At 35.7% G+C, this 19,992-nt stretch overlaps 2 long non-coding RNA genes across 2 annotated transcripts in view; one reads left to right on the plus strand and one right to left on the minus strand.

Moving 5' to 3' along the window:
- Positions 1-19,992, plus strand: part of LOC129047817 (uncharacterized) — a 1,037,663-nt gene that overhangs the window by 636,632 nt on the left and 381,039 nt on the right. The gene's annotated exons all lie outside the window — the stretch shown is intronic.
- Positions 1-19,992, minus strand: part of LOC103891442 (uncharacterized) — a 100,236-nt gene that overhangs the window by 79,982 nt on the left and 262 nt on the right. Inside the window, exons 2-3 of the long non-coding RNA XR_008509589.2 lie at positions 19,677-19,878; positions 1,505-1,703 (exon numbers count right to left, since the gene is read on the minus strand). This is a non-coding gene — a long non-coding RNA (uncharacterized LOC103891442). The remainder of the gene's footprint in view (positions 1-1,504; positions 1,704-19,676; positions 19,879-19,992) is intronic.

The raw sequence follows: 19,992 nt of genomic DNA on the forward strand, positions 1-19,992 counted from the left end.
TATTTTTTAATTTGTTCATTTGTTTATTCTTGTTTTCAGTCACTAAAAATTTAGATTTAGCTAACATTTATTATGTATTAGGTACTAAGTGACATGTCAAAGAGTCATACTTTCACTTCTGGCTCTGATGCAGCAACTCATGGCAGACCAATACTTCAGTCAATACATTTAGAAAATCTTGATAAAATGTTTAAAAATCAAATTGAAAAGACCATATTGCTGCTAAGGGAAATGAGGAAGCAGAAAATCAAAAACAGAGGATAAGAAGACATTTTCCCCTCAGGGAATCTGCCAGGTTATGGTCTTGGGAAAGTGAGAATCTGAAAAACAGGACAAAGGACCATAACCAAAACAGATAAGCTGAGAAGGTTTTGGTAATTGCATGGGGCTAGCGAATAATTTTTGTTTAGGACACAACAAGTAAGACTTGGGGACAATGGTCTCAGAGTTTTCAGAGATGGGGAAAAGGGAACACTCTGGATATTTTCTTTTGAGGAATATCCTAATACTTTAAGGTGAACATGGAAAGAGGCTAAGAAGCCAAACAGAAAGCTGCTGCTAGTGAGAGAAGAGTTTTCAGCATACACAAGTATCTGATCAAACAATAACTGGAGTTAGGTCTCCAGCTAGAGACCTTGCAGAGCTATGTCTTAGGAGTGGAGGCAAATTAAAAAGCATCTGAGCCTTATAACCACAATAAACCAACCGTAAATCTGATTGGTCTTGATTGCATTAAGGTAATCTGTTTCATACTCCAGCTGCCTCCTAGAGGAAGATGAATCATTGGTGGTAGAAGTGAATATGGCCCAGAGATAACAATTATATATGTATAATTTCTGACATTCAGGCAAAAATTACCAGGTACAGTAAGACACATGAAAGGGGAGGGAAACAGACAACAGAAACTCCTATGGGCAAAATTGGTACCTCCTGCAAACCCCCTCCCCGGATTTATATGTTGATGCTCTAACCCCTAATATGACTACTTTTTGGAGACAGGGCCTATAAGTCTTAAAGGTGGAGCCTTGATCCTATTAGATTAAGTGCCCTTCTAAGAAGAGATATCAGAGAGCTTTTTTCTCTCTCCCCCACACGTGCACAAAGTTGAGGTCATGTGAGTATACAATAAAAATATGGCCATCTACAAACCAGGAAAAGAGCCCTGGAACCAAATCAGTGGGTACCTTGATCTTGGACTTCCCAGTTTCCAAATCTGTGAGTAACCAATTTCTGTTGTTCAAGCCAACGGTCCCCAACTTTTTTGGCACCAGGGACCAGTTTTGCGGAAGACAATTTTTTTCATGGAGGGGACTGTGGAGGACAGTTTTTGGATGAAACTATTCCACCTCAGATCATCAGGCATTAGATTCTCATAAGGAAAATGCAGCCTAGATCCCTTGCAAGTACAGTTAGCAATAGGGTTTGTGCTCCTACGAGAATCTAATGCCACCGCTGATCTGATAGGAGGCAGAGCTCAGGCTGTAATGCTTGCTTGGCCACTCACCTCTTGCTACGTGGCCTGATTCCTAACAGGCCACTGACCCGTACCGATCCATGGCTGGGGTTTGAGGATCCCTGGTTTAAGTCACCCAGTCTGCGACATCTTGTTGTAGAAGGCTGAGCAGACTATTACAGACACATATCCACGCTGGCCTATGGGAAAACTTTCCCTTTTGCCTTCTGAAGGTTTGCTGAAAATCAAACTGAAAAAAAGGAAGATTGATAGGAGAAAAGACATACAAAGTTATTAATGTACCTGGAGGAGAACCACAGAGTGATTACCATGCAATGGGATACAAATGGTTACATGCTCTCCTTCTTAGGGAAAAGTGAGATGGGGAAGTGTGGATGATTTTAGCGGGGTAGTAAATGACTGTTAGGGAAATTCAATGAGCTTAAAGAACATACGATGGCCGGAAGGAAGTCTTTTGGGCTCACAGAAGAGACAGTGGTTAGTGACAAAAGTGTGCCCAGGTATGTGGCCAGACTTCAGTCTCTCATCCTGTGATAAGAGTTCAGTTAATGAAAATTTAGGAAAGTGACCAGAGGTCATCGTTTTCTTTTGTGACAGGTCCAGACTTTAGGTAGATAAGGAGACTCCGGAGAACAACTTCATTCTATGCTTTGGGAGAGACAGAAGCACCATATTTTGGGGTGTTGGCCATATCCACAAATAATGCAGCAACATTGTTGATGCACAGCTTAGTATTTGACAACAGAGTACAGGAGATCTTTGCTCACATTTTTGGAGTTCTTTGTGTGGCAGTCTCCTCTCTGGTATTACATTCCACAGTTTCCAGCTGCTTCAGCCTAACCAAATTCTACTCTCAGACTCTAACTGAATGTAACCGCCTTATTCTCCTTCAGTTTCCCCTCCTTGCACTGGAGTCTGGAAATTGCCACCATGAAGAAAGCTGAAAATTCAATAGGGACCATCTAATTTGTTTCCCTTTTATGAGGAATCACAGCCCAACACTACTTACTTGTCTCAATAGCTAAAAACAGTCATTTCATATATTTTGACCAGCTTTTAATTTGTTTACTGTGGATGTATAACTTCTGTACCAGACACTTATGATTAGAAGGTTAATCCTTCCTATTCATGTTAAAAACTGTTATTAAACCAGAAATCGTAGTCTAAAAAAATCCGATAAAGCATATATGCAAAAATCCTCCAGCAAAAGTCACATTAGCAATAAAATATTGAATGACAGAGATTGGGAAAGAGAGCAGGACAAGGATTCCAGTTATAATTGCTTCAATTTATTATCATTTGGAGTTTTTTCAAGTTCAATAAGGCAAGTAAAAGAAATAAAAACAATTCTGGCTGGGCACAGTGGCTCACGCCTGTAATTCCAGCACTTTGGGAGGCTGAGGCAGGCGGATCACGAGGTCAGGAGATCAAGACCATCCTGGCTAAGACGGTGAAACCCCGTCTCCACTAAAAATACAAAAAATTAGCCGGGCGTAGTGGCAGGCGCCTGTAGTCCCAGCTACTCGGGAGGCTGAGGCAGGAGAATGGCGTGAACCCGGGAGGCAGAGCTTGCAGTGAGCCAAGATCGCGCCACTGCAGTCCAGCCTGGGCAACAGAGCGAGACTCCGTCTCAAAAAAAAAAAAAAAAAAAAAAACCAATTCTAAGGAAAACAGGTGCAAAACCTCAACATAGAAAACTACAAGATAATTATGACAAAAAATGTAAGAAGACCTAAATAAATGAAGGGATATACTATTTCCATAAATTAGAAAACTCAGAATTGTAACAATGCCAAATGTTCCTAAGTTAATCTGTAATAAATAGTTGCATGTACTTATAACAGTTATAGTCTTTTTAATGTATTGACAAGAATGGTAGAGAAAATTAAGAAATAAAAAAAGGAAGATTTACCCTATCAGACATTCAGATTTATTATAAAGCTATAGTTATTGAAACAGTGTGATGTTTGGCATAAAAACAGGCAAAGAAAATAATTAAACAGAATGGAGAGCTCCAAAATAGATCCACATATATACAGTCATCTGTGATGCAAGTGGAGAATTTTTTCTCTTTACTTTGTAAAGCAGAGTATCTGGACTTACATGCACACTATTGCCAGAAATTCTACACTCAGATATATACTCAGTGGAAATGTATCTAATGTGCTCCCAAAACTCTTGTATAAGAATGATTATAGCAACATTATTCATAATAGTGAAAAACTGGAAGCAAACCAAATGTTTACCAACAAACATAAAAGTTATGTTTGAATAAAATAAATGTATGGATAAAAGTTATGGTACATTCACACAAAATACTATATTCATGAAAGGGAAAAAACTACATTCATATGAACAACATGAATATAGCTCATAAACACAAGAAGCCAAACACAAAAAGAATCCATAACAAATGATAACACTTACATATGGTTCAAGAACAGGCAATACTAATATATGATGATGGAAATCAGGGGAGTGATTACCTTTCACAGGGGATGGTCACTGGGAAGAAACATTAGAAAGGATTCTGGATATACTGGTTTTGTTCTATATCTTCATTTAAGTGGGAGTTATATAACAGTATTCATGTGCCTAAATATTCATCAGATTCTATATTGGTGATTTTTATAGTTTCTGTATATATATTATAATGCATATATTACATTACCTCTGTGTGTTTTACACTGCAACAAAATTCATAAAAGCACAGACAGTATCCCAAATACAGTGGAGTAGAAAGGCCTTGTACTTAGAAACCTATAATATTCAGCAGCATTTATAAGTTATTAGGAAATCACAAATAAGTTACTGTTTCATAGTTCAGAGTAGGAGAATATTGCTTCCACTTTGATGGAGGTAGATTAAATTGAGGAGTGAAGAAAGGTTTTTTGGAGGAGATAAAATTTGAGATGGAACTGAAAAGAGAAACAAATGATTGCTAGGCACAAATGAGGAGTGGTCAGTCATTTCAGCAAAATAATTAGTATCCCCTCCCCAAAGTTGGTAAGCTGTGTAAGAAAAAGCGACAGCCATTTGTTTGGATTATAATCAATAATGTGAAATTAGATTGAAAAGAAATATTAAGGGTTGATTTTGAATGATTTCAAATAATGGAGTAACAAATTTGGATTTCTGTAGACTCTGGGGAGCCATTTAACATACATAAACAGGAAAAAAGCCATGATCAAAATTATGATCTGGAAAAATAAATTGACCTCAAGATTACAGGAAGGAGAAGGAAATTTATGTAGCAAGAAAACATAAATGAGTATTATAAAAATTTTATTCATTTTCATTTGGTAAATAGTTATTAAAGGTCTACTGACTAGCTCTGGAAAAAATTAGTGAGCAACTAATTTAGATCACTCGAGTGGGAGAGTGACAAGTAACATACATGACATCTTGATTAAAGAACAATTTGAAAAATTATTTATTGAGTACTACTAATGAAAAGGTATGAAAGTGCATAAGTTATAAACTGAAACCCCAACTAATACTTCTCTAAATATATGGTAGTTCATCTCTTTTACATAGTAAGAAGACCATAGCAGATATTCCTAGTGCTGGTTCAGCTTCTTAAAAATGAGATAACATCAGTATTTTGTTTTCAGCTTTATTGAGGTATAATTGACAAATAAAAATTTCATATATTCAAGGTGTACAACATGATTTTTTCATATACATATTCATTGTGAAATGTTATCCATAATCAAGCTAATTAACATATATGTCACATCACATAATTTTCTTTTATGCATATGTGGTAAGAATACTTAAAATCTACTCTCTTGACAAATTTCAAGTATAGAATATATTATTATTAACTATCGTCACCTTATTGTACATTAGATTCCCAGAACTTAATTCCTCTTATAACTGGAAGTTTATACCCTTTGACATCTCCCCATTTCCTCTACCCACTGACATCTGGGATCTTGAACTTTTCTCCAACATTCTGAGGCTGTTGGCTTCCATCTTGGGTAATGTCTCACAGTCACAAAATATATGTCATATCTTTGACATGGCCTCTTAATCAATGAAGGTAGGGGAAAAGGCAGTGCCTGACAATTCTGTGAACTTTTTATAAGAAAGAAAAAGGTTTTTAGAAATCCTCTCATCAGATTCTCTCTGTCATCATTGGCAAAAACTGGACCACATGTCCAGCCCCAGCTGAAATGAAGGCTATGAATATAGAGAACGAGGACACAATATACATGATACACTGCCCTGGCCTCTGTGCATTGCCACTCACAAAACCTACGTCACCAAATCATGATCAAGTCTCTTCATTAACAAAGAGAAAGTGGAAAACTGATGTTGGTCCTAATAGAGTTTTTCACAGGTCACACAAAAGTATACATACATATATAATGGGTAGTGCTTGCTCTTAAAGGGCATAAGTAATAAACTCTGTGAATGTTGTAGGTGGCCACTACACTTAATATGGAAATAACTGCCCTTCATATGGAATTAAGAAAAAAACTACACTTAATATGGAATGGAGAATTTCTACCTAATATGTGGAATGTATTTTCAACGTGTTTGCACATCTTTAATAAAGTTTGCTATGCTTTGCTTCTTCCAAAAACTGACTTTGCAAGTTTGAAACCACATACCGTAAGGAAGGTAACCTAAAAATGGACAATATAAAATCACAACAAAAAACAGGAGTAGAGAAATAGAGGTGATCCGATGAGATAATTATTATGTACAACGAGTTCTGCATTTTATGTGACTTAATAAGAAATAGGATTAGTAAAGGATTTCTCATCATTTGACTTTTTTAAAGTAAATAGTTGTATTTTGAGAAATAAAGTCATCATCATTGCCCATAAGAAGGAATTATATGAACTTTTCAGTCTTTTTCAGAATAAATATTAGTATCAGGAAGATAAAAGATAAATTATATCCTTAAAAAGAATAGCTTACAATAGGCTAAGTTTTTAGGTGTAATGAATTTCCCGTTATTTTCTTCAGGCTTCATTACCTATAATTGATTATTGTACAATTTTTCAAACGGTCTTAAAGCTTTAATATGGCTATGTCTTTAATTGTAATCTTCCCAAGATTTCTTTAGTATATTTTTCTTCGAGATGGGGATTATGTCTGCCTGGTTTCCCGTCATATTTCTATTATACATGGAAGTCAATCAATAAATATTTATTAAATTAGTCTGTGGGATAAAAATAAGAATAAGAACTATTGTGCTTTTTTTCTCAACATCGATTATAAAATACATGTTAATTAATATTAATTAATACTGATTTTAAAAAATACACAAACATTCTATGTATGAAAATTTTTGCTATTAACCCTCTCTATTTTGCTATTAACCCTCTCTAAGAGTTGCAGTCAGAACATGCCATCTTAAATGGTTTGTGTTTCCTTTTCTTTTGGAATCTGAGATTCCAAAGTACCCAGAATGGTATCTCTCACTTCTTGCGTCATTCAGTGCATAATTGATGTTCTCATGAACAAAGAGATTCCTAAGGACACTTGAGGCAATATTACTCTAGTAACTTATTTCTGGTTATCTAAATGTCAGGATAGAATTTATTGAACCTAGAGAATTAAAAGATTTACATGCCTATTAAGCTATCTTTCTTAAGTATTAGATGTTCTAAGCAGTCTTTGAGAAATGCTGGGTCACAGCTTATTCATAGTTCTATTCTGAAATTAGTGACTGAGTGCTGTGTTATTGATTAACAAGGGATTTATATGTTTTAGAAACAAGCTGAACAAGAAGTTGCGTTGGGCATTTTACTGTCAAAGTTGACAGGCTGACTTTCTTTCTTGCCCAGACAGAGGGCAGTCACCCTTTCTCACAGAGGTAGCCTCTAAGGATATTTGCAACCAACCCACAGGTTTCTCCACAGCAGAGTTTTGAATCTGTTAAAGTTTTTGAAGAGTAAACAAATTGAAACCCCAGATTTCTGTATAGCACTTTATGAAAAATATCATTTTGGCATGAAAAACTTTAATGGTAGGTGGTTACCACTCAACTTCCTAGACCATGGGTGGGTCCAAGCCTGGTGCCTGAGTAATATAACTGCATCATAAGTTTTCTACGCTTTTTTAGTGTCTTGTATTGTACTAAAAAATGTAATGTATTCCACCACATTAAAAACAAAATGGAGGCCAGGCGCGGTGGCTCACGCCTATAATCCCAGCACTTTGGGAAGTTGAGGTGGGCAGATCAGCTGAGGTCAGGAGTTTGAGACTAGCCTGGCCAATGTGGTGAAACCCTGTCTCCACTCAGGAGGCTGAGGCAGGAGAATCGCTTGAACCTGGGAGGCAGAGGTTGCAGTGAGCTGGGATCACACCACTGCACTCCAGCCTGGGCAACAGAGTGAGACTCCATCTCAATAAATAAATAAATCATAAATCATAAAATAAAAAGTAGCGAAAAGGGAGATGTGGCTAATGAAAAAGAATTAATAGTATAATTGTAAAATCTTGAGCTCAGGCATGAGTAGAATGATGCTTTTGACAGAAATAGGAAACTGTAATCCATTTCAGGATTACCTCCTGTATTAAAGTATGAAATTTTTGTTTTGAAATTGCTTGAAACATGAATTAAACAGGCATCTATTTAAGAAGTGGAAGACAGCATGCACCAGATCCTAAGTAAAGCATTTTGTCAAAACCAGTCATCAAGGTGGAGTTCTGGGAAGGTGAGAGGAGAGGTTCAGGTCAGTTCACCTAATCCTGGGCTAGCTCAGCTTGGTCCTACTTAACTCTTCATCTACCCCCATTTCCTGTCTTTATTTGCCTTCATATTTTATTTCTAATCTTGAACTTATATCCCTGTACCTGACAGCCAATTTAACATTTCTGGCCTGGTAGACCTTGTCTCAGCACTATGCTCCCCTTATAAGTGTCTGATCCAGCCCATCTGGGGAGAAGTTAGACAGGTAATATCTATCTTTTACTTTTGAGAAAGAAGAAAGTATGGTATTTAATAATACCTTTACAGGCAGGCCATATTTATTCCAAAGTAGCACTTTCTTAGGGCTATAAACAATGCAATTAATCATGCTCTACTTTTATGGTATGCAAACGCATACTACCTAAATGGAAGAGATTACTTAGAACACTAGCTATGAATCACTGAGCCCCTGTGACACTCTTCAAAATGCACCAAGGGAACAGTCAGTGCTTTTGAAATAATACAAATTATATTTGCTAGTATTTGTTAAATACTTATCATGTATTAGGCATGTGTTAAGCTCTTGTAGGAAATGTTAGAGTAGTAAAAATATCTGGAAAATAGAATTTCTGATTTGTCCATAGTCTCAAAGTAAATATAGGGTTAGAAATTGAATAATTATTACTTCAATTTACACATTCCATCAGTACAAACCTTTGTAAAACTGGGATTTTTGAAACATTGTATTTTGACATTGTATTTTGAAACATTGTATTTTCTAGAAAGCTCAGATAAAATTTTTAGGAGGAAAAGGATTTTCACTGAATTCCCTGATTAGAAACTGACACTTAGGGATGCTCAGAGTGCCTCTTTCAAGTAAAAAAGATTATATAAATTACTCTAAATAGTGAGGGACTGATGTGAATGCCATTTAGACCCAATGCCTTTTCACAGGTTGCTCCTCTCACATAGAATGTCCTTTCTCTATTCCTCATCTAGAAATGTCTGCTTTCTTTGAGACCTGGCAGCTAAGATGACAGTACAGTAATCCACAAAGTACTCTCTAGCATTTATTGGCAAGATGGGTGGCTCTGAAACTTGAGTTTATCAGATTTATCCAGAGGGTTTATTTAAAAAATGGCTGGCCCCACTCCTGAAACTTCTGATTCAGTAGGCCTGAGGTAGAGTCACAAATTTGCATTATTAACAAATTTCCAGGTGATAATGCTGCTGATCCAGAGGCCACACTTTGAAAAAATACTGAACCATGGTACAACAATGACATAAAAAGTCAGAGTGTCCTTTTTCTGCCAGTCCTATTGATTAGATTCCTTCAGTTAAATAATACACAGTTATGTGTGTGTTAAATTGCTTGTTTGCATTATTAAGATAATTTATATTCCCATCACTAATCTATTCTCTGAAACCAGATGCATATATTCAACTTCCTATTCTGTAGCATCATTCATATGTCTAACAAGCACCTAAAGCTTAAGACATCCAGAATTGAACTCTTAATTTCTGTCACCTCTCTGGTTCTAGTCTGTTTACTTCTCTAGTCCTGTAGAGCAAATCTTAAAAGCAAGGTCCAAATGGATGAGGTATTTTACAAGTAACTTAACTGTGTCCCAGAGAACACAAAAACCAAAACAAAAAAATCAATGATATTATAAAAACACAAAAATATCTAGGCACAACAAAGTAAAATTTATAATGCTTAATATCCAAGCAAAAATTACCAGGCTTACAAATAAGCAGGAGAATAAAGAATATAATTACGAAAATAATCAATTGAAACCATCTCAGAGAGGACACATGCATTAGAATTAATAGTCAAGACTTAAAAATAGCAATTATAATTATATTATGTACATTCAAAAAGTTAGAGACATGGAAGATATTTAAAACCCCATTCAAACTTCTAGAAATACAACTACAAGAAGTTAGACATACACTGGTTATAATTAACAGATTACACATGGTAGAAGAAAAGAGTAGTTAACTTGAAGATATAGCAGCAGCAATAGTTGGAAATGAAATTCAGAGAGAAAATAGACTAAAAAAAATTAACAGAGCGTCAGTGAGCTGCAGGACCACATCGCAGTCTGAATATGCACGTAGTGAGAATCCCTCGATGAGAGATTTTGGCACAAAATAATAGCTAAGGTGGTAGATAGAATTCTAATATGGCCCTAACATTTTTCAGCCCCTGGTGTATTCACCCTATATAATCCCCAGGACAGTGAGTACGGTAGATTTTACTTTCTTGATTCGGTTCTAAGGCACAACTATCCTTTAAATGGGAAGATTATTTGTGTGGGCCTCGCCTAATCACATAAAGTGTTGGAAAGAAGAGAGCTTTCTCTAGCCGGTTGCAGAAGAGAAAGTCAGAGATTTGATGCGTAAGAAAGCTTCAGCATATCAATGCTGGCGCAAGGATAGAAGGGACCAAGTGTCATGGAAAGCAGGCAGCATCGGGGAAAAGCACCTCCTGGCTTATAGACAGCAGGAAATGGGGAATCCAGTCCCAAAATCATAAGGAACTAAATTCTGCCAACAAAAAGAAGGATTTTGGAAGATTCTGTTCCCAGAGCCTCCAAAAGAAAGAGGAAAAAAAGAGAACCCAGTCAGACACAACAGTTTAAGCAGAAGACCTCTCTATGCCTTATTGGATTTCTGTACTATAGAGCTGTGAACAAATAAAGGGTTGCCGCTTTAAATGCCAAGTTTGTGGTATTTTTTTAAAGTACATACAATAGAAAACAAGCAAAGAAATAATGTCCAACATATTTTCAAATTTCAGAGAAGATTATAAACTCAAAGAACAAAGAGATTAAGCAAAACCCAAGTATTGGAAACGTGAAGAAAACTATACCAGTGCATATTGTAAGTTGCTCAAAACTTGTGCTAATGCAAAAAAAAAAAAAATCTTAAATGCAGACACAGAAGACCCACTCACCTACATTAGGGAGTCAAATACAAAATCTTCATGAATCTTTCAAATAAAATATGAGGTTGCAAAGAAATACCAGGATTGATTTAGACTATTTTCTTCACCCATCAGACTCCACCAATTCTATCTTTAGGGGATACTATAAAAGAAGACCTTAGTAATTCCCTCATTTGAATATCTTATAGATCTATTGGAGGGAAATATAATTATCATTTTGTAAAAAATTCAGAAACTGAGGTCTATTTGAACATACTTAGTTCAGTTTAAAAATAAATAGTACAAAGAGGGGCAATTATACAATATTCCATGTGAAAGAAAATGCTTCCTTTTCTTCTTTTTCTTCTTTCTCTTACCTTTTCTAAATGTGGAATCGTGTTTCCTCTGAATTCCCAAAAATATTGGTTTTGGATAAAGAAATAAAGAAAGGATAGAATTGATTTTTTATATATATATTCATCTTTAATGAAATATGTATTTCAAATTAGTGATATACTAAGCTGACTTGGAACCTGCTGGAACTTAACTGGCATAGGTAAGTGGATAAAGAGAGAATGTTAATATTCTCTCATTAACATTAGGCAAAGCCAGGGAGAGAAGAGGTTGACTACCAAGGTGAGGTTATCAGTGGTATCATGTCTTCCTGAGGAACATCATAAGCCCAAGTTTGAATTGGACTGATGTTTCTGTTGTATTGACTTCAAGTATTGGTTGAAAATAAGAAATAATTTCCAGCCTTTTTGAGGGTAAGACATTGCTAAGAGCATCAGCTAATCACATTGGAGTTGAGAGCACAGCCCCAGTGGGTGATAAAAAGCTGAAGCTGAAACTCACAGTGAAGGTTGGGAATGTACAGGCAAGCACTGTGGCTCCAGCATACTCTGAGTTCTCATCATCTCACCCATGCTCTAGGTATATTGCAACAGAACAAGTTGTCAACTCCATTACTGCGGGGTTAAAACTTTCTACTTTGATCTGCATTCACTGAACAACTTAGGCTGAGCCTGGCTGTGTGAATAAAGTCGTCATTAGAAGAAATGTAATGACCACCATTAGCTGGCAATTTGGAGACAAATAATATAGGAGAAAAGAAGAGATTCTTGCTTTTACTAATCAATTGTTCTTTAGTTCCCAGATATTCCTTTCTTGGAGAAAAAGGGGAAAGTTTCGAAATGGGAAACACTGAGAAAAGTCACAGACTAAATATTTTTAGAATACCCGTTTATTTCTTATTATCACAATTCAAGGAAATGATGTACCACTTTTTCACTTTTGAGAGAGAAACCGTTAATAAAATTGATAGTTAACGCTGAAGACTGTCATGAATTAGTCACCAGATAGAGGCATGTTTAAATTGCAAATTACTTTGAAAGTCATTAACCACCCCAAACTTAATAAAGTGAAATCTTCACACTATTAAAGACAGTAACAGATGTTGTTTTTAATGTTTAATGAAAAATATTTATCTGCTGCTAAAATCTAGTCCCGTCTCCCTGACCCCCTTTTTTTTTTTCCTGCTCTCCAGTTAGGTTTGTTATGTTTCATTTGAAAGCTCTTTTGCAAGATGATGAGTGCATTATTTTTTACAATTGTGAAGGCTCAATCTTAGATCAATGTTATTTCTCAAGGAGTTCTGCATACTGCATATTTGAGAACAAGAGTCAGTTTCTAGAAATCTGTGTGAGTAAAATGGAGAGAAGGCATTTTTTTTTTGTCTCTAGCCAATATGGCAGATGAAGATATGTAACCATAGAAAAGCATTCTAATCGGTGCAGCTTCAAGCCTTGAAAGATACTACATGGTAACTGTGCTTTGTCTTAGGTGATCTTTTTTCTTCTTGGATTATTTAAGGGGGACTAATTTTTTGAAACCCTAGGCAACACGATCACAAGCAGTAAACAAAGTTTGTATCAAGAAAATAATGGTATTTCAATGTTAGGGAAAAACAATGTCATAGCCAGGAGGGAAGCAATCAGAACTTAAACTGCTGCAATCTGGAAGCTTCTCCTCAGGACCTGTTTACAGCTGGTTCACTGTTCTCCCAAGCAGTATAATGTGCCAAACAAGTGGCAGGTGGGAAGGTTATGTAAAAAACTGTCTGCATGACTTAGTTGACTGCTGAGGTACAAAAAGAAATTGTAGAGACATTGAGCCATCTGAAACAAAAAATGAAAATTATGGTAATCCCCTCAACCAAGAGACAGAACTGGTCTCTATCTAAACAGACCTAAAGTGAATAGTATTGTCTAGTGCAGATAGAGCTTCTTCTGATTAAAAAATTTGTCACAGCTTCCTTAATTTTTTTGTAATAGTATGAAGAATACATCCTTGATTTCACCTTCTAGACTTGCAACTTTCTCCTAATTCTTTGCGTTCCAGGTTCAAGGAAGAAAAACAGCAATCATGAAGACAGAGAGCAGCATAACAGATAATTATATTTATAGTAATGATTTGATTCTCAGAGCTAGGCTTAGCCCAAGTTGTTTAGTGAATGCAAATCAAGGTAGAAAGTTTCAGCCCCAGCATGAGTGGAGTTGATAATTTGTTTTGTTGCAATATAGTTACAGGATATATATATATATATATATATATTAGTCTCCCTGGAACATTCACTCCGATAAGAAAGGAACCGTTTTTTTCCATCTATTAGGCAGATCTTGCAGAATGAAATATTAAACAATTAAAGTTTGCTGTTATGTTATACTGTGATGAAGTACTACAAGTAATCTTATCCTTGACCATAGATTAAAAGATCATAGCCTTCTGAGGAACTGCAGAATGACCTCAAAAATTGTGTGGAATATAAAGATATTGCAGTCAAAAATGGCTGTTAAGTATCATTCCATTGTACAAATATTTACACACTATGGTACCTAATATAGGCCAGGAGCTATGCCAAGTACTTTAGATGGAAATACAAAGATGGCAAGCATAGCCCCTGACTTAAGGAAACTTCATGATTAAGAGAAAGAGTAGGACAAGCACACAAACTGTAATAGGCACCAAAAAAGGTTCATTTAGGCTGGGCGTGGTGGCTCATGCCTGTAATCTCAGCACTTTGAGAGGCTGAGGCAGGCGGACCACAAGGTCAGGAGTTTGAGAGCAGCCTGGCCAACATGGTGAAATCCTGTCTCTACTAAAAATATACAAAAATTAGCCAGGCATGGTGGCGTGTGCCTGTAATCCCAGCTACTCAGGAGGCTGAGGCAGGAGAATTGCTTGAACCTGGGAAGCGGAGGTTGCAGTGAGCTGAGATTGCAGCACTGCACTTCATTCTGGGTGAAGGAGCAAGACTCTGTCTCAAAAACAAAACAAAACAAAACAAAACAAAACAAAAAAACAAAAAACCAAAAAAGTTCACTTAGAGATAATCAAAGATGTAAAGATGTTCAGATCAAGAGCTCTTAAGTTCAGAGAAATATTATATGGGCTTTGTGGATTGAACTTGGTTTCTTCAGGGGAGAGAAATGGTAGATCATCCAAGCTGGAGGAACAAAATGAACCAAAGCATCAAATTTGAAGTATTAGGATATTTGGAGTTGGCAAATTGTTCATTGACGTGTGGAGTATGCTGGTTGGGATGTCAAATATGAGAGCTGTTGACAAGAAAATTGTCCTGCCATGTATTTCTTTGATATATTACATTCATGACCTGTGTGTTTATTTATTTTCAACTCTTTCAAATGAAAGATGACATATGAATAGTCATTCTCTATAACTTGGTAAAATTTCCCCAAAGTGATAAAATCCTAGTAACCAGCATCTAGATCAAAGAATCATATGACCATCATCCAGAGGCCCCCCAACCTCCATAGCCTCTTTTAGTCACACACACCCCATAAAAATCATTATCCATTTTTATATGTACCATTATACCACAGTATAGTAGTTTTTTTCTTTAGAACTTAATATAAATAAAATATTAGATAAACTTGTGTTTGACTTCTTTTACCGAAGATCCTTATTTAGTGTGACTATAGCTTCTTCTTTTTATTGTTTATTAGTATTCAATTGTATAGAATTGTAAGAATGATCTATTGCTGATGTACATTTGGATTTTTAATTTGTTTTAACCTTAACTTTTCAATCAAATAAATGTATTAAAAACAACTCAATTTCAAAATGGTTAAATGAATGCAGTGACTGATTAACTTAAATGTATACATAATCACCTACATACCATATTCAAGTATGAACAATAATCAGCAATTTTCCTTATTAGCGATGAGTCCTAACTCCAGTTTGAGGATTGGGAAGTAATTGGGTCACTTCTGTGTCCTGTTTCTCTTCTATGGTCACCTGACTAGCTCAGTTGGTAGAGCATGAGACTCATAACCCCTTCTAGTTTGCTTCATACTCTAGTCTGTGTTGACCTCTTTGAATTCTGTGCTGTTATTCCTGATTGGAAAGTTCTTCAGGTGCATTATAAACATTGTATTCTTGTGTTAGAGGATGTTTTGCCTCAACCGCAAAACATCAGGTATTTCTACTATGTTATGTAAGCAAACAACAACAACAACAACAACAAGAAACTCATTGCACACATTTTGTTTTCCAATTCCAGAATAACTCTGTTGAAAACTTACCTCACTCGCTCTGATGAAAGAGAGTGTTATCTTTCCCTTGAGAAAGCTCTGTGTTTTGAGAAGGAACAACTAACTTTCAGATTGCCATCTGGAAGGTTTCTCACTCAGGAAACTTATCCAAATTCCCCCTCTATTGTCCTCAAAAGGATCGTCCATCCATGGATCTGTGACTCTCACTGTGTCCCTGCACTGTTAATGTTTGTCTGGGGGAAAGTAACATTTCTTAGGATCATAGGCAGCACTTCCCACCTCAGTTACCAATCATGATCATTACCTCCTTCAATCCCTGATATCTACTTTTGTATACTTTTGAGGGGAAGGGAAAGGAAAGACCAAGAAAATGCAGAAAGTGGAGGGTAGTGCTTTCACCGTGCATTGCATATATCTTCAGAAATTCAATAAGAGGATGAAAGGCTGCTGGGCAAGCCACTCCATGGGAGCTCCAAACCGTACTTGTACTTGAAGAAAACAATTAATTTTTTAATTTTAAATTTTACAGATTAAAAAAAGGAGGGCAGAGTGAGACTCTTCCCTTTTTATTCATTCTTGCTATTGTGCAACTATGAGTTTCTGAGAAGTTATAAGGTTGATTTCATATCATCCATCCCAGTTACAATTCCACTGTGGGTAAACACACTTAATGGATTATATGACTACTGTATAAAAAGATGTATTAATTGCTTGGGTGGGACTTGCAGTTGTTCTGGAACTTAAATGGCATGAATAATATTTCCAATATAATATATGACTATATGTCCTCTGGGTATAGGACAAATATCTTAAGGATAAATAGTGTTATCATTCTTAATACATACCAGAATTTTTAAACGGAATTTTACTGTAATAAACAGCTTATTACAGAAAAACATTTTCTCTGAATAAAATGTATCTTATTATAATACTCAGTATAACATCAGGGTTTTTTTTTTATTATTTCCAAATAACAGAGAAGAAGTTGGATTTAATCTAATAAGTAAGAATTACAACACAGTTTCTATAGTCAGTAGCTCAGCAATGGGCATTCAATTTCACATGAATTCATGTGAAATTGAATGCCCATTGCTGAGCTACTTACTTTAATTCTAAAAATGTTTATTGAGTGTTAAGTATATGAGGTGTCAGATCATGAAAATATAAAGCAAATTAAGTCAATTGTCCTATATTTCAAGGAGTTTACGGTATAACCTAGTAGTCAGTGAAAAACATAAAATCATCATGGTGACATTTCATGATGGAGATACATAGCTTCCATGGGAAACCAGAGAGGAGGATTTTCGTTTGTTATATATATGCGTGCATGTGTGTGTGTGTGTGTGTGTGTGCGTGTGTGTATTTTTACAGATATATACTTATATAATCAAACTTTTAGGTGCAAAATCCTGAGATGTATGGATTTGGAAAACAGGATAAGTTTTAGGAAGTAGAGATTGGAGGGGAGAGGCAGTCAAGAGATAAACTTGATCTTGTTAATCTTCAGAGAAGTCCTAACTTTTAGACATTATTAACCATATTTCACAGAAGTCATGGTACTGATTCCTGGCCAAATCTGCTATATACAAAAACCTATTCAATCTTTTACTCTGTACAACTGAGATATTAAATTGGAAGTTACTTATTTTAATAACATAATTTTTCTATATAACGCTTCACAACTCCAAAGCATCCTCACATAAATTGCCTTATTTTAAACTCATAACCACATTGTGAAGCAGAAGGTAAGCATATTTATTCCCATTTACATATGAGGGAACAAAGGCTTAGTGTAATAAGAACTGGCCGAAGATTACCACAGATTTATGGAGTAAAATCTAAGTCATTTTAATTCCCAACTTTGCATACTTTTATTCTCTATTTCTTAGTACCATTGTTACTGTAATAAAATGGGCAGCCATGACTGTGTATTTATTCTTACATAGAATTTATGACATCTTCTTTTAAAAGAGTATAATTAATAAAATTTTTAAAACCAGGACTTGAACTGGGTGAATTCAGAGGATAGAGGACAAGCTGGCACACATACTGAAAAATGTAGAATGCAAGAAAAGCCGCAAGTGCTTCGAATGCATGGGGATAGCTTTAAAAAATTGTCACACAGAGTTTAGCTTGTAAGTGGGAAAGCAACTTTTTCAAATGGCTTCATGAACCATCTCCTGTACATAAGCAGAACAGAATATACCAAATGTCTAAACAGCCATGCCTGTTTGAGTCCTTTGATAACACTGTTACTAGTTGTTTCCTCTACAAGATTAGGTTGGATTTGGCCAGTTAATTGAAACTGAAGAAAATAAAATCTAAACACATTACATGGGAGCTCAATTTTAAAGGAGGGATGCTTTTAGGGAACATGCATTCAACTAGCCAATGTTAATATGCAGGACCACATTAGAGGAGAAATAATCCCACACAATTTTCAGTACTGTCAGCTGGAGCTAAGGAGTTATGGTGAATACTATAAAGTTAGGTCAGTCACCCACATATTGAGACTGACAGTTATCAGGGAGAGCTAATGAGTTGATCCAAGTGATATTTAAAAACCACAGTTAGATTAGTTTAGATGAGGTTGTAAGTCTCATTTTCATCATGAATTTTATTTTCCTTTGTCAAAGATATAATAATACTGAATAGACTTTAAATGATTTAAAGCCCCATAATAATTTCACTGTTCATATCTCATTAATTACTTAACATTAAAATGATGGCCTACCTCATAAATAGAAATACCAAGATAGGCCACAATGATAGAATATAGCCCTTGCTTTTTGCTGAGATAAATTGGAAGAGATCACGATATTGAAGATATTTCAATACTTAACATGCAAAGAAAAGAAAAACTTGCAAAAATTAAATTCAGTCCTTTTTACATGACTAAAATACTGATAATTTTGCAAAGCATTACAGAATATTTTTCTCTCAGGTCTACTTTTTTTCTGGCATGTCTTTCAATAGTACTAAAAGCAAATACGGTACATCCTATGTTTTGTTATGTAGGGTATCATATTGTCTCTTTCTTAGCATTGCTGTACATACATGAGGGGAAGGAAAATTAAGGTAGCAAATAGGGCGTGTGTGTGTATGTGTGTGTGTGTGTGTGTGTGTGTTTACCACAAAGTTAATATAAGTTTAAGTACTGTAACTACTACAGAACTCTGATTCTCAAACTGGATTTTATATCAGAATAGTCTTAGAAGTTGTCAAGATGTAGGTTTTGTGGCCCTACTTTTTTCCTACCAAATCATAACATCAGTGTTGGGGTGCCCATAAACCTACATTTGTAATACTCTCCACGGTGATTCTGATGCACAGCTGGATTTGAGGACCACTGATAAGATATTCATATCAAATATTAAATGTGTGTACATATTTGCTACTGAAAATACATGTGATGCTTCTTTGAAATTGTAAAATATCTAAAATAATGGTTTTATAAGTAACTCCCTGCCCAACATCACCATGGTAAATGCTACAAAGTATTACATACCTAGCATAGTGCCTCTTAGTAGCTTATTGTGTTGGCTTGGGGTCATGGGTGATAGTTAGCAAGAAGATTATCAAATGTGAACTGGATTATCAAATGCAAATTTGATGAACTCTTCTATACTGAAGGAAAAGGGGAACAGTGACTTTAGGGGTAAAGAATATATGTCATCAGCTCAGCAGTAGCCTAAAGAGCCCCTTCAGTGTTTTCCACATCCCTTCATGTAATTATGGTAATTATCATTGATTATGCTCAAAGTTTTTTGTAGGTAGCCTTTTAAACATTTGCATAGACTATTTAACATAATTCTCACCAAAAATATTATCTGTTGTTAAATCCATGTTACAATCTAGAAAACTGAGGGTTTCACAGAGACCTATATTTTTTAACTACTAAGATAATACAGTAACTACAAAATACAGGTACTACAGATAATACAGTTACTACAAAAATACAGTAACTCTACAGGTAACAATGATAACAAAAAGTTGTCTTCAAAAATATAGATAACACAACTAACAGCAAAATAGCAGACTTACTTTCCTCATTGCCAGAGTACAAGGACTCCTTCCCCCATACTTCTTCCCATGCCTCTGAAGTGCTTGGTTCAATGAAGGTTAGCCTACTTTAGTTTGGGACCACATCAATCAGGTACTGCAGGGCCAGTGGGCAGTAGAGACCTTCTATTAAGTTTTCTTATAAGTCACTAGTGAAGCATAAGAATTCCCTGCCTCTGGCACTCTATAGGAAAAAAAAAAAAAAAGGAACAAAAGAAAACAGGCAATTTGCCCCTGTCACACAGATTAATCAAGAAAGCCATAACCTTTGTATCTTTAGTTTGTCTCTGATAAGGGG

The sequence above is a fragment of the Pongo abelii genome, chromosome 13, assembly GCF_028885655.2.
Source record: "Pongo abelii isolate AG06213 chromosome 13, NHGRI_mPonAbe1-v2.0_pri, whole genome shotgun sequence".
Lineage (NCBI taxonomy): Eukaryota > Metazoa > Chordata > Mammalia > Primates > Hominidae > Pongo > Pongo abelii.